Raw genomic sequence first — 14,594 nt, forward strand, 5'->3', positions numbered from 1 at the left:
AAGGTTTAGATAAGGCAGTTTCCTATATATATCTGAAATTCAGTATTTCCAAAGTGAAACTAGTTATCTGTTCCTTCACCTCACACACTGGCTACTGTATTCCCTTAAATAGGCAATAACAACACCATTCCAATAAGTCAGTCTAGGACTTTTATTGCTTCTTCACATCTATTTTCCACACTCAATTGGTTACAAAGTTCTGTTGCTTCTAACATTTAAATACATTCTAATTCCAACCCCTACATTCCATTTCTTCCATCACTGCACTAGTTTAACCTTTAGAAGACCCTTAAATTATAAGTTTCTCATTATAATAATAATAGCGTGTTAAAGTTGATTTCAGAATAGAAAACTTGTCATCTATAATGTTTTTACAATAGACTACACAAGTTTGTAATGTCCCACACTGTGACCATTAGTAAAAATGATTGAAATAATTCTCATAATATAAACAAATATATATAAATATATATCATAGAAAGTTATAAAGTCTGGGAGTTTTGGACAGATACTTTACTGAGTGCTAAAGAATATTAGTAATGATCTCAGAAGTGGTGGGAGATATTTATGCTAATATCAAATATTTTTGGTTCTCCCAACTTCTAGGAACATGATATAATTGCTTTTCCTTTCTTCCTTGAAATTAGTAGTGACAGCGTAACCTGTGGTGGCGCAGTGGGTAAAGCATTAACCTAAAATGCTGAGTTAGCCGGTTCAAAACCCTGGGATTGCCTGGTCAAGGCACATATGGGAGTTGATGCTTCCTGCTTCCCCCTTTTATCTCTCTCTCTCTCTCTCTCTCTCTCTCTCTCTCCTCTCTAAAAATCAATAAATAAAATCAGAAAGGAAGGAAGAAAGGAAGGAAGGAAGGAAGGAAGGAAGGAAGGAAGGAAGGAAGGAAGGAAGGAAGGAAGGACTTAGTTGTGACAGCTTGACCTGTGGTGGCACAGGGGATAAAAGCATCAACCTGGAGTGCTGAGGTTGCCGGTTCTAATCCTCAGGCTTGCCCTATCAAGGAACATACAGGAAGCAACTACTATGATGCTTCCCACTCCGCCTCTCCCTCCTTTCTCTCTTTCCCTTCTCTCTCTAAAAATCAATCAATAAAAAATTTATTATTATTATTAACTGAAAGGCAGGAGGCAGAGAGACAGACTCCCACATGCATCTCGACTGGGATCCACCTGGCCAGCCCCTACCAGCTAATGCTTTGCCCCTCAGGGGCATTGCTTTGTTGTTTGGCAACCAAGCTATTTTAGCATCTGAGGCAACGCCATGGAGCCATACTCAGTGTCTGGGGCCAACTTGCTAGAACCAATCAAGCCATGGCTGCAGGAGGAGAAGAGAGAGAGAGAGAGAGAGAGAGAGAAAGAGAGAGAGAGAGAGAGAGAAAGAAGGGAGGGAAGAGGAGTGGAAAAGCAGATGGTCATTTATCCTGTGTGCCTTGACCGGGAATTGAACCCAGGACTTTCATACACTGGACCAACACTCTGCCACTGAGCCAGCTGGCCAGGGCCAATAAATAGTCTTAAAGAGAAAAAAAGAAATTTGGAGTGAACATATTACTTGCTTTGGCAATGAAATGTGAGTGAAAGTGACATGTATCACTTATTGGAAGAGAAGTTTTTATGCCAGTGCACAATTCAGCCATTTTCTCTCTCCTTCTGCCACAGCTACAAGCAATGCTCCATTTGGTAGTTATGCCATCAGCCTTGGCCCCATAATGTGGATGAAGCAAAGAGATACCCCAAGTAGCAGTGAATATGTATCATGAGCAAGAAATATTGATAACTTAGGCTGTTTTAAGACACTGAGATTGGGATTGTCAGTTATCACACAGAACCTAGCACTCACTAAATGATACAGAAATGGAAGAACTTGCTAGAGGTGACCAAAATCCATTCTGTTAAGGGACACCTTAATGCCAATGTCCATGATATGATACAAATTTAGAAAAATAGGAGAGTAGGCCTGACCAAGCAGTGGCCCAGTGGATAGAGCCTCAGACTGAGACACAGAGGACCCAGGTTTGAAACCCCAAGGTTGCTGTCTTGAGCACAGGCTCATGTGGCTTGAACACAGGGTCACTGGCTTGAGCATGGGATCATAGACATGACCCCATGGTCGCTGGATTGAGGCCAAGAGGTCACTGGCTTGAGAAAGGAGTCACTCACTCTGCTGTAGCCCTCCAGTCAAAGCACATTTGAGAAAGTAGTCAATGAACAACTAAGGTGCCACAATGAAGAATTGATGCTTCTCATTTCTCTCCCTTCCTGTCTGTTCCTTCCTGTCTGTTCCTTTCTGTCCCTCTCTCTGTCTCTGTCACACAAAAAAAAAGAAAAAAAAAAGAAAAGAAAGAAAAATAGGAAAGTAGGAAATTCTAGCAGCATGAAGAGAAAACTACCTGAGGATGCTATAAAAGAATATTCATTAGAACTCTGAAAAAAGAACATTCATTGGAACCTTGTTTTTCATGTCCCCCAACTACATAATCTATTCTTCACAAATCAGCCAAAGTGTGATCTTTTAAAAATATTAGTAAGTCTGACTGGTGGTGACCCAGTGGATAGAGCTTTACCTGGGATGCTGAGGTCTCAGGCTGGAGATTCAAGGTTGCCAGCTTGAGCATGGGATCCTAAGGTTGCTGGTTTGGGCCCAAAGGTTGCTGGCTTGAAGCCCAAGGTCGCTGGCCTGAGCAAGGGGTCACTGTCCCAGCTCATGCCCCACCCCAACCCCTATAGTCAAGGCACATATGAGAAGTAATCAATGAACAACTAAAGTGACACACTATGAGTTGATGTTTCTCATCTCTTTCCCTTCTTGTCTCTCTCTATATATCTCTCTCTCTGTCTCTCTCTCTCAAAAAAAAAAGAAAAAGAAAATGAAAGTGTTATACAGTATCTTACCTATGGTATTTGCCCTAAGAAGATGTCAGACTCTCTGTCTCTGTCTCTATGTGTGTTGCTGTGTGTGTGTATGTGTGTGTGTGTGTCCCTCCTTCTCTTCTCTCGTATTTTCTTTTTTGACTCAGCATTTTACTCAATTCTTACATTAGATTGCTAACTGGCTTTCCTGTCTCCAGTTTCTCATTCTATCCACACTGCTCCCAAATGTATCTTATTATACACAGATCATATTGTATAATGCCTCCATATAAAACCAATGACAAAGTTCAACTTATCAGCCTCCTCTTTATGGTTAGTACTTATCTGAGAAATATTTGCCCATCCCAAAGTTGTAAAGATTTTCTTCTGTGCTTTTGCTGAAGTTTTAGAGTTTTAGCTTTTATGTCTAGGTCTAATATATACCTCAAATTAATATCAGTGTATAGTGACACACCACTGTGATATAGGGGGTTGAGTTTCATTTTTTTTTTCCATAAGGATATCAAGTTGATTCAACACTATCTGTGGAAACTATTTTTCCCCCTTTGAATTACCTTGGTACCTGTATTAGTTATCTATCACTCTGAAACAAATTACCCCAAAACTTAGAAGCTTAAAACAGCAAATATTTATAGTTTCTATGGTTAAGGAATCTGGGTACAGTTTAGCTAGATGATCTTGAAGAAGGTTTCTTATGAGGTTGAGTCAAGCTGTTGGCCAGGGATGTAGTCTCATCTGAAGACTTAATTCAAGGGATTGAACCTGCAACCTTGGCATTTCAGGAGGATGCTCTCGATTTTTTGTTTGTTTGTTTTAGTGAGAGAGACAGAAAGACAGGAAAGGAGAGATGAGAAGCATCAACTCATAGTTGCGACACCTTAGTTGTTCATTGATTGCTTTCTCATACGTGCCTTGACCAGCTGAGCCAGTGACTCCTTGCTCAAGCCAGCAACCTTAGGCTTCAAGCCAGTGACCTTTGGGCTCAAGCCAGCGACTATGGGGTCATGTCTATGATGCCACACTAAAGCCGGCAACCCGGTGCTCAAGCTGGTGAGCCTGCGTTCAAGCCAGTCGAGCCTGCGCTCAAGCCTACGACCTTGGGGTTTTGAACCTGGGTCTTCATCCCAGTCTGATGCTCTATTCACTGCACCACCATCTGGTCAGGCCTACAGGTCAATTTTTAAATAACTAATATTCTTTTGTTAATTATTTATTTTAATGAGAAAGGAAGGGAGAGAGAGAGAGAGAGAGAGAGACGGGAACATCAATCTGTTCCTGTATGTGCCTTGTCCGGGGATTAAACTGGCAACCTCTGTGCTTCAGTACAACATTCTAACCAACCAAGCTAGCCCACCAGGGCTAACTAATATCTTAATAATATTGTCTTTCAATCCATTAGCATGTAGTCATGATACATATATCTGACAAAGGCCCTGGCCGGTTGGCTCAGCAGTAGAGCGTCGGCCTGGCGTGCGGGGGACCCGGGTTCGATTCCCGGCCAGGACACATAGGAGAAGCGCCCATTTTGCTTCTCCACCCCCACCCCCTCCTTCCTCTCTGTCTCTCTCTTCCCCTCCCGCAGCCAAGGCTCCATTGGAGCAAAGATGGCCCGGGTGCTGGGGATGGCTCCTTGGCCTCTGCCCCAGGCACTAGAGTGGCTCTGGTCGTGGCAGAGCGACCCCCCCCCCCCCCGGAGGGGCAGAGTATTGCCCCCTGGTGGGCAGAGCTTCGCCCCTGGTGGGCGTGCCGGTGGATCCCGGTCGGGCGCATGCGGGAGTCTGTCTGACTGTCTCTCCCCGTTTCCAGCTTCAGAAAAAAAAAAAAAAATTCTTATTATATATATATTTTTTAATTTTTATTTATTTATTTATTTTTAGAGAGGAGAAAAAGAGGGAGAGAGAGGAGAGAGAGACAGAGAGAAAGAAAGGGGGAGGAGCTGGAAGCATCAACTCCCATATGTGCCTTGACCAGGCAAGCCCAGGATTTCGAACCGGCGACCTCAGCATTTCCAGGTCAATGCTTTATCCACTGCGCCACCACAGGTCAGGCCTTATTATATATTAATAAGACAGCAACCCAATATTTTTTAAGTAGGCAAGATTTGAACTGACACAACAAAACAAATCTGCAAATATCTAATAAGCATATAAGAAAAGCTCAATACTACCTGACCTGTGGTAGTGCAGTGGATAGAGAGTCAACCTGGAATGCTGAGATCACTGATTCAAAACCCCAGGCTTGCCCAGTCAAGGCACATACGAGAAGCAACTACTACAAGTTGAAGCTTCCACCCCACCCCCAACATTTCTAATTCTCTCTTCTCTTTCTAAAATCAATAAATAAAATCATTTTTTAAAATAAAAGATGTACCATAGTATTAATTTTTAGAAAATACAAATTGAAACTACAATGAGATATCACATACCCTCCAGAATGTCTAAAATTAGAAAGACTGCCTGACCAGGTGGTGGCACAGTGGGTAGAGCATCGGACTGGGATGTGGAAGGACCCAGGTTTGAGACCCCGAGGTTGCTAGCTTGAGTGAGGGCTCATCTGGCTTGAACAAAAAAAAAAAACAAAAAAAAAAACTCACCAGCTTGGACCCAAGGTCGCTGGCTCGAGCAAGGGGTTACTCAGTCTGTTGAAGGCCCGCGGTCAAGGTACATATGAGAAATCAATCAATGAACAACTAAGGTGTCGCAATGAAAAACTGATGATTGATGCTTCTCATGTCTCTCTGTTCCTGTCTGTCTGTCCCTATCTATCCCTCTCTCTGACTCTCTCTCTGTCCCTGTAAAAATAAATAAATAATAAAAAATTTTAAATTTAAAATTAGAAAGACTGACAAGAGGAAGTGTCGGCTAGATTTGGAGCAACTGTAATTCTCATACGTGGCTGCTGGGAATGTAAAATAGTACAATCCTTTGGATAGCAATTTGACCTTTTTTTTTTTTTTTTTTTTTTTGTATTTTTCCGAAGCTGGAAACAGGAAGGCAGTCAGACAGACTCCCGCATGCGCCCGACCGGGATCCACCCCGCATGTCCACCAGGGGGCGATGTTCTGCCCCTCTGGGGCTTCGCTCTGCTGCAACCAGAGCCATTCTAGCTCATGAGGCAGAGGCCACAGCGCCATCCTCAGCGCCCGGGCCAACTTTGATCCAATGGAGCCTTGGCTGCGGGAGGAGAAGAGAGAGACAGAGAGGAAGGAGAGGGGGAGGGGTGGAGAAGCAGATGGGCGCCTCTCCTGTGTGCCCTGGCCGGGAATCGAACCTGGGACTCCTGCACGCCAGGCCGACGCTCTACCACTGAGCCAGCTGGCCAGGACCCAGTTTGACCATTTTTATAAATTTTAATATATACCTATCCTGTGACCCAGAAATACAATTTCCAGGTATTTACTCAAGAGAAATGAAAAATATCTACAAAAAAGTGTCATGTAAGAATTTTTTTTAATTCATTTTAGAGAGGAGAGAGAAAGAGGGAGAGAGAGACAGAGAGGAAGAGAGAGAAGAGAGAGAGAGAGAGAGAGAGAGAGAGAGAGAGAGAAGGTGGGGAGGAGCTGGAAGCATCAACTCCCATATGTGCCTTGACCAGGCAAGCCCAGGGTTTCAAACCGGCGACCTCAGCATTTCCAGGTCGACGCTTTATCCACTGCGCCACCACAGGTCAGGCGTAAGAATTTTTATAACAGCTTTATTCATAATAACCAAAAAATAGAAACAACCTGCCTGACCTGTGGTGGCGCAGTGGATAAAGCAGTGACCGGGAATGCTGAGGTCGCTCATTTAAAACCCTGGGCTTGCCTGGTCAAGGCACATATGGGAGTTTATGCTTCCAGCTCCTCCCCCCTTCCTCTCTCTCTCTTTCTCTCTGTCTCACTCTCTCTCCTCTCTAAAATGAATTAATAAATAAAAAATTTAAAAAAAATAGAAACAACCTAAATGTCTATCAACAGATAAATATACATAAACAAATTGATTATCAATGGACTATTACTCAACAATAAAAAGGAAAGAACCACTAATAGATGTAGCAACATGGATAAATCTCTAAACACATGTTGAGCAAAAGAAGCCAGACAATACAATAAAACATTCTATATTATTCTATTTATATGACACTCGAGAACCAACAAAATTAATCTATGATGTGATGGAATAAAGATGGTCCAAATTCTTTGTCACTATTCTCACTGAAGGTTGGGGTTTATTTCTCCACCTCTTTGAATTTGGGCTGGAGTTGTGATTGCTTTGTGCTTCAAAATACAGCAGAAGTAATGCTGTATCACTTTTGGATCTAGTATTTAAAGGACTGAAAGCTTCCACTTTCTCCTTCTTGGAATTGGTGCTGTGAGGAACCCCAAATAGCTGTGTGAAGGAAAAATTAGTACCCAATTATCAGTCCTAGCTGAGCTCCCAGCCAAGAGCCATTGCAACTTGCCAGCCATATAAGTGAGTCATCTCAGAAGTGGATTCGCCAGCCTCAGTCAAGCCATTTCAGTTAATGCCACAAAAAACAGAAACAAATTGATTTCACTAAACTCTGACCAAGTTGCATATCATGAGCAAATGAATGATTTTGTTATTTGAAGCCACTAGGTTTGGGGATGGTTTTAAATAACAGTAGATAATCAAAACATATGGCAATAAAAATAATATCAGTAGTCCCCTTGGGGACTACTGTCTCCCAGGTGATGATATATGGGCATGATTATGTTAATATGTGCTGGGGGAGGGCTTTTGCACCAAAAGGTTTTAAAAGGAAGAGAGATCACGTTGTTCCCAGAGAAGACTGATTATGTTCTAGAAGGAGCCCATGCTGTAGGAACGCAGATAAAGGCCACATGAAGGAGAGGAGAAGCAGCCAAGATGGCAGAATGGTGAAGGAGAAGCCAGTCTGTGCAGAGTTTGTGCAGAGAGAAGGAGATGGGGAACAGAGGTGAATAAGGCTAGTGAGCTAGAAACCTTTAATTCTAGGAAACTCGGATAAGTCAGTAGCTTTGTGAGCACTGAATGAGTGGGTTTTGGAGCCCAGTGTGTGTTTTTACTTGCCCACTGAGTGCAAGCTAGGATTAAAGATAATGATCCACCAGTCCTTGGCTCCGTTGTTTCATTACCATCTGTCTGAATCCAATGTGAACCTGCATGGGCCAGGCTGCTGTGATGGTGGCCATGGCTACTGGCTTTACACTTGGCGTAGTCTGTGGCAGGATTCAATACAGTTCGGTATAGAGCCACCACCACCTTTGAGCGGTGGAGTAGAGGACTGATTGCTGTTATGGTTCCCCATGGTTGTCCTTTTGAGGACCGTAGGCTGGCTGACTTTTTTTTTTTTTTTTTTGCATTTTTCTGAAGCTGGAAACAGGGAGAGACAGTGAGACAGACTCCCGCATGCGCCCAACCAGGATCCACCCGGCACGCCCACCAGGGGCGACGCTCTGCCCACCAGGGGGTGGTGCTCTGCCCACCAGGGGGCGATGCTCTGCCCATCCTGGGCGTCGCCATGTTGCGACCAGAGCTACTCTAGCACTTGGGGCAGAGGCCAAGGAGCCATCCCCAGCGCCCGGGCCATCTTTGCTCCAATGGAGCCTTGGCTGCAGGAGGGGAAGAGAGAGACAGAGAGGAAGGTGCGGCGGAGGGGTGGAGAAGCAAATGGGCGCTTCTCCTATGTGCCCTGGCCGGGAATTGAACCCGGGTCCTCCGCACGCTAGGCCGACGCTCTACCGCTGAGCCAACCGGCTGGCTGACTTTTACAATCATCTGTGAGGAAACCAAGAGCTCTGTGGAAGAGGCTGCCTGGGACCTGTAAACTGAGCAGTGGAAGGAGCTGGAGCAAATGTGGGAGAAAGAGATGCTGAGCCTGGAGCTGAAGGAAGTGCTGGAGGAGGAGGCTGACCAGGTTTGTGAGATTCTCTTGGAAATGGAACAGCTGCTGGAGAAGGAATCACAGGTTCATGAGTTGCAGCATGCCCTGGACATTGTGGAGAGCCAGCAGCTGCGGGAGGCCAGGGCTGAGACCGGAGCTGGGGTTGCAAGACATGCTGAACAGAAGGCGGCAGTGGCCCGGGACTCGATTCTGGCAGCAGGAGCTGGTGTTTCCAGTTTCTCTTTGGAGGATGAGGAGAATCGATCTGCAGTTGCGATCTGCAGTCTCCAGAAGGTGAGAGCCCAGCAGCAAGGAGTACTTACGATGCCCCTGATAGGTCTGCGATTTTGGGACATAGAGGTGAATGCCATCATGCTCTCTGGAGCAGAGATGGAAATGCTGACTGCCATTGCCACAAGCTCCTCTTTGGGAAAGTGTAAGACCTGCCAGGATGGCAGGGGTGAGGGGGGTGGCTGAGGCCCCATGTGCGTGGACTGATTCCTGGACTATGACCAGAGTGAGTACTGGCTCCTTTGTTGGATGTGTAAGGTATTTTTCCCCACCGAGAAGGAAGGAAGAGGCCAGAGCCACGAAGTGTGGAATAACAAAAGGCTTTATTGAGTACAGCACATCTCCCGCCTGGCGAGGTTCCCTGGCCCCCAGGAAGGATGGAGGCCAGATGGAGGCCGGGGAAGTCGCAAGGATTAAACCGTGTGGGAGATATTTAAAGGGTCCCTCTAGGGAAGTGAAATCTCACTAATATGATGTGGTGAAATCTCACTGGCTGGCAGACAGTCTCTTTTTTCCAAAGGGCTCCTGCTAAGCTTCTTTTGGCGCTTGGTTGTGGGTGGTCCCAGCCAAAGTTCGCGGGTCTGAGTTTCCCACGTGACCATCCCCATTATTCACCGACCTTACAGGATGGACTTATGGATTTTGGACAATGTGAAATACCCTAATGGGGGTGGGGGGTGACTTTGCTGGAGGCCCTTCCCCTGCCCCGGGAAGCCTTTCAAACGGCTAGAAAGAAGGCCGAGGACATTTTGTGCTTTTGGCAAAATGCTCAGAGACTGGTGAAATGTACCTTTGTAATTGTTGAAATTGTATAATTTGTTATGTTCTTGTAATTTGTGTAATGTGCCTAATTTCCTTGCACAAGGATGCTGGTGGTGTAGATTGTGGGTAATAAAGTGAGCATAGGGGTGGATTATTGGGAAGATAAAATATATTATGCTCACTTTGTTAAAGATGGCACTGCCCACATGGAAGCCCGTCTTCCAGGTGATGATATTAGTTGCCCTTCCTGCTTGGGATGGACATAATTACGTTAATATGTGTTGGGGGCGGGCTTTCGCGCCAAAAGGTTTTAAAAGGAAGAGAGATCACGTTGTTCCCAGAGAAGACTGATTATGTTCTAGAAGAAGCCCATGCTGTAGGAGAGCAGATAAAGGCCACATGAAGGAGAGGAGAAGCAGCCAAGATGGCAGAATGGTGAAGGAGAAGCCAGTTTGTGCAGAGAGAAGGAGATGGGGAACAGAGGTGAATAAGGCTAGTGAGCTAGAAACCTTTAATTCTAGGAAACTCGGATAAGTCAGTAGCTTTGTGAGCACTGAATGAGTGGGTTTTGGAGCCCAGTGTGTGTTTTTACTTGTCTGCCAAGTGCAAGCTAGGATTAAAGCTAATGGCCCACCAGTTCTTGGCTCTGTTGTTTCATTACCGTCTGTCCGAATCCAATGCAAACCTGCATGGGCCAGGCTGCTGTGATGGTGGCCGTAGCTACTGGCTTTACACCTTGGTCATCTATTTGCAGGAAACAATTGGTGAGATTGAATTTCTCACATACTCCTCCTTCTGCTGCTAACAGATAGTCTAGTGCCAACCTGTTTTGGTAGATGGTATTTCTCATCTGAGTCTGTTGATGTTCAAGGAGGGTTAGGGCTCTCTCAGTCTTATTGAAAATGATTTCTAAGACTGCCTCTGTAGTCAGATAATCCAGTTTAACATGTAAATAGGGGTACCGTATCCCCAAGAGCCATCCTCTGCCCAGGTGGCAGGTCTATAGATTTGGATTATCTATTCTGGAGGCCACTCATTTTCTTTTTAGTCTCTTATCTGGAGTTCTCTTTTCACCCATTTTTTTCTCCTCTGAACAAACCTTCTACAGCCTGCACAAATTTTATGCAACTTACCCAAACCTCCAACTTTCATAAACTTTCTTATCTATTCAGAAATAACCAGCCTGACCTGTGTTGGCGCAGTGGATAAAGTGTCAACCTGGAAACACTGAGGTTGCCGGTTCAAAACCCTAGCTTGCCTGGTCAAGGCACATATGAGAGTTGATGCTTCCTGCTCCTCCTCCCTTCTCTCTCTCTCTCTCTCTCTCTCTCTCTCTATCCCCTCTATAATAAATAAATAAAATCTTAAAAAAAATAATCAGCTTTCACAACAACTTACATTTTCCTTTCTAAAGTACTGCTATACGTTATACCTTTTATCATTAAAACCATACAATTCCTTTCTAATTAATTAGAATTCTTAATTTCCAAAAACTTTAACCTTCAGTGAAAACTAAGTTAGTAATAAATAATCCTCTTTTAAAATATATTTCTTTTTGGAGGTGTTCTTTTCCAAGTAGCCTATTGGACACATGACCAATATTCACAGGTTATTCTATAGGGGTAGCTATGAGCCATACTGTATATACTTTTTATTTACCTGTAGCTGCTCTCCCAGCCAAAGGACCTACACCCTCTTTCTATATGACTCATAGCAGTACATGCATCAAACCTTAAGATGATTTGTTCTGGCTTTCTCTTGACTCATTTCCCTCCCTCCTTAGATTCCAATTATTATCATTATTATTTTTTTGTATTTTTCTGAAGCTGGAAACGGGGAGGCAGGCAGACAGACTCCCGCATGTGCCCGACCGGGATCCACCCGGCATGCCCACCAGGGGGCAATGCTCTGCCCATCTTGGCGCGTCGCTCTGCCTCAATCAGAGCCATTCTAGCGTCTGAGGCAGAGGCCACAGAGCCATCCTCAGCACCCAGGCAAACTTTGCTCCAGTGGAGCCTTGGCTGCGGGAGGAGAAGAGAGAGGCAGAGAGGAAGGAGAGAGGGAGGGGTGGAGAAGCAGATGGGTACTTCTCCTGTGTGCCCTGGCCGGGAATCGAACCCAGGACTCCTGCACACCAGGCCGACGCTCTACCACTGAGCCAACTGGCCAGGGCTTAGATTCCAATTATAAGGAGCCCCACTACAATGTTCCTCAGGCTTCAGCTGTGTGTGGACCAGCCAGCTTCTGGTTTGTGGCTGGAGCAGGGCATGTTGTTCTTCTCAGGGTCAATTTATAGGGGTTGGTGGGATCCATCTACACTGTCTATGAGGGGGTCTCTATAGGAGCCGCCAGCTTCAATGAATTGCGATGAGCCCAGGTAAGTATTCCTTCTACTTTGGCAGCCATTGGAGTGGTCAGGATCACAGTTTAGGGTCCTCTCCACTTGGGATGGAGGGGTGCTGGATTCCATTCTTTGACCTACACCTGGTTACACATGACTCTGGCGTGCCTTCGTTTCCTCATTCCTTCGTTGTCTGGTCCTTGCTGAGACTGGCAAAGGGGATCCGCCCCTCCATCCACACAGGAAAATCCCCTATGTACACTCAGCAGGCACATCTTCAGGGTGGTTAGGGGGCTCCCCAGCGGGGTGCCTGAAGTCCACCAATTGCGAGCATCTTTCCTCCTCGCTTCCCAGCCAATGCATCATATATTGCCTAAAATAAAATGTTTTTAAAAGACTGACAAGCCATGGCTGGTTAGCTTAATTATTAGAGCATTGTCCCCATATGCCAAGGTTACAGGTTCAATAAAATTTTAAAAGGTTGACAATACCAAGTGCCAGCAAAGATGCTGAGCAACTGGGACTCTCTTACATTGCTGGTGGGAATACATAAAGAACAACAACAACAAAAACACAGGACTTGAGGATTTGAAGAGTACTGTATATTGAAGACAAAGGAAGACAGGAGTCAAATATCTGATTTGATTCTGAGCCTGTGCACCCTAGAGAAAATAAGGAAGCATCAAAAGAGTTTTTGAGATTTTGTTTCCTGGCATATGTCAATCAGTTTGGCTCAAATAAACTTTTACATATATTCTCAAAAAAAAAGAGCCTGGCCTGTGGTGATACAGTGGCTAAAGCATCATTCTAGAATGCTGAGGTTGGCCATTCAAAATTCTAAGCTTGCTTGATCAAGGCATAAACAAAAAGTAAACAATCAATGAACAATTAAAGTGAAGCAGCTATAAGTTGATACTTCTTTCTCCACCCCCTAAAGTCAATAATAAAATATATTTATTTTTATTTATTTATTTATTTTTTTTTTACAGGGGCAGAGAGTCAGAGAGAGGGATATATAGGGACAGACAGATAGGAACGGAGAGAGATGAGAAGCATCAATCATCAGTTTTTCATTGCAACACCTTAGTTGTTCATTGATTGCTTTCTCATATGTGCCTTGACCGTGGGCCTTCAGCAGACCGAGTAACCCCTTGCTCGAGCCAGCAACCTTGAGCTCAAGCTGGTGAGCTTTTTGCTCAAGCCAGATGAGTCCGTGCTCAAGCTGGCGACCTCAGGGTCTTGAACCTGAGTCTTCCGCATCCCAGTCCGATGCTCTATCCACTGCACCACTGCCTGGTCAGGCAATATATTTATTTTTAAATCCTAATGTGGCCCTGGCCAGTGGCCCAGTGAATAGAGCGTCAGCCTGGATATGGATTTGCTGGGTTTGATTCCTAGTCAGGGTAAACAGGAGAAGCGACCATCTGCTTCTTTCCCCCCTGCTCCCTCTTCTTTCCCTCTTACCCTCCCTGCAGCCAGGTACTTGATAGGTTAGAACCTGGGCCCTGGCACTGAGGATAGCTTAGTTCAGGGGTCCCCAAACTTTTTACACAGGGGGCCAGTTCACTGTCCCTCAGACCGTTGGAGGGCCAGACTATAAAAAAAAACTATGAACAAATCCCTATGCATACTGCACATATCTTATTTTAAAGTAAAAAAACAAAACGGGAACAAATACAATATTTAAAATAAAGAACAAGTAAATTTAAATCAACAAACTGACCAGTATTTCAATGGGAACTATGGGCCTGCTTTTGGCTAATGAGATGGTCAATGTCCGGTTCCATATTTGTCACTGCTAGTTGTAACAGGTGATATGACGCGCTTCTAGAGCCATGATGCATGCATCCCACGTCACCGGAAGTAGTACTGTACGTGAGCCATGCTGTGCTTTGTGGCGCCGCCACATACAGTACTCCCGGAGCACACGATGAGGATGGATCCTGTGCTCCTCTCACTGACCACCAATGAAAGAAGTGCCCCTATCGGAGGTGCAGCGGGGGCTGGATAAATGGCCTCAGGGGGCCGCATGTGGCCCGCGGGCTGTAGTTTGGGGACCCCTGGCTTAGTTGGTCTGAGCATGTTAGCCTCAGGCACTAAAAATAGCTCGGTACTTGAGCATTAGCCCCAGATGGGTTAGTTGGGTGGATTCTGGTCGGGGCACATGCGGAAGTCTACCTCACTATCTCCATTCCTCTCACCTAAAAAAAACCCATAAAAGTAATAAATAAATAAATAAATAAAAATCTGGATACTAAGGAATAAAAATACCAATGACCAATACATTATTTTGAAAAGCACTCAAAGAAAAACTCTTTTAAAAAAGAGAGAGAAAAGAAGGAAGCATCATTAAATGGGGAAGTATGAAGGAGGAATTAGTTCTAAGAGAAAAAATAATTAATTTTGTCTTTGCCATGCTGGGTGTTACACTATTACATTCAAGTGAAACT

This window comes from Saccopteryx bilineata, chromosome 4 (genome assembly GCF_036850765.1).
Source record: "Saccopteryx bilineata isolate mSacBil1 chromosome 4, mSacBil1_pri_phased_curated, whole genome shotgun sequence".
In the NCBI taxonomy this organism is placed as follows: domain Eukaryota; kingdom Metazoa; phylum Chordata; class Mammalia; order Chiroptera; family Emballonuridae; genus Saccopteryx; species Saccopteryx bilineata.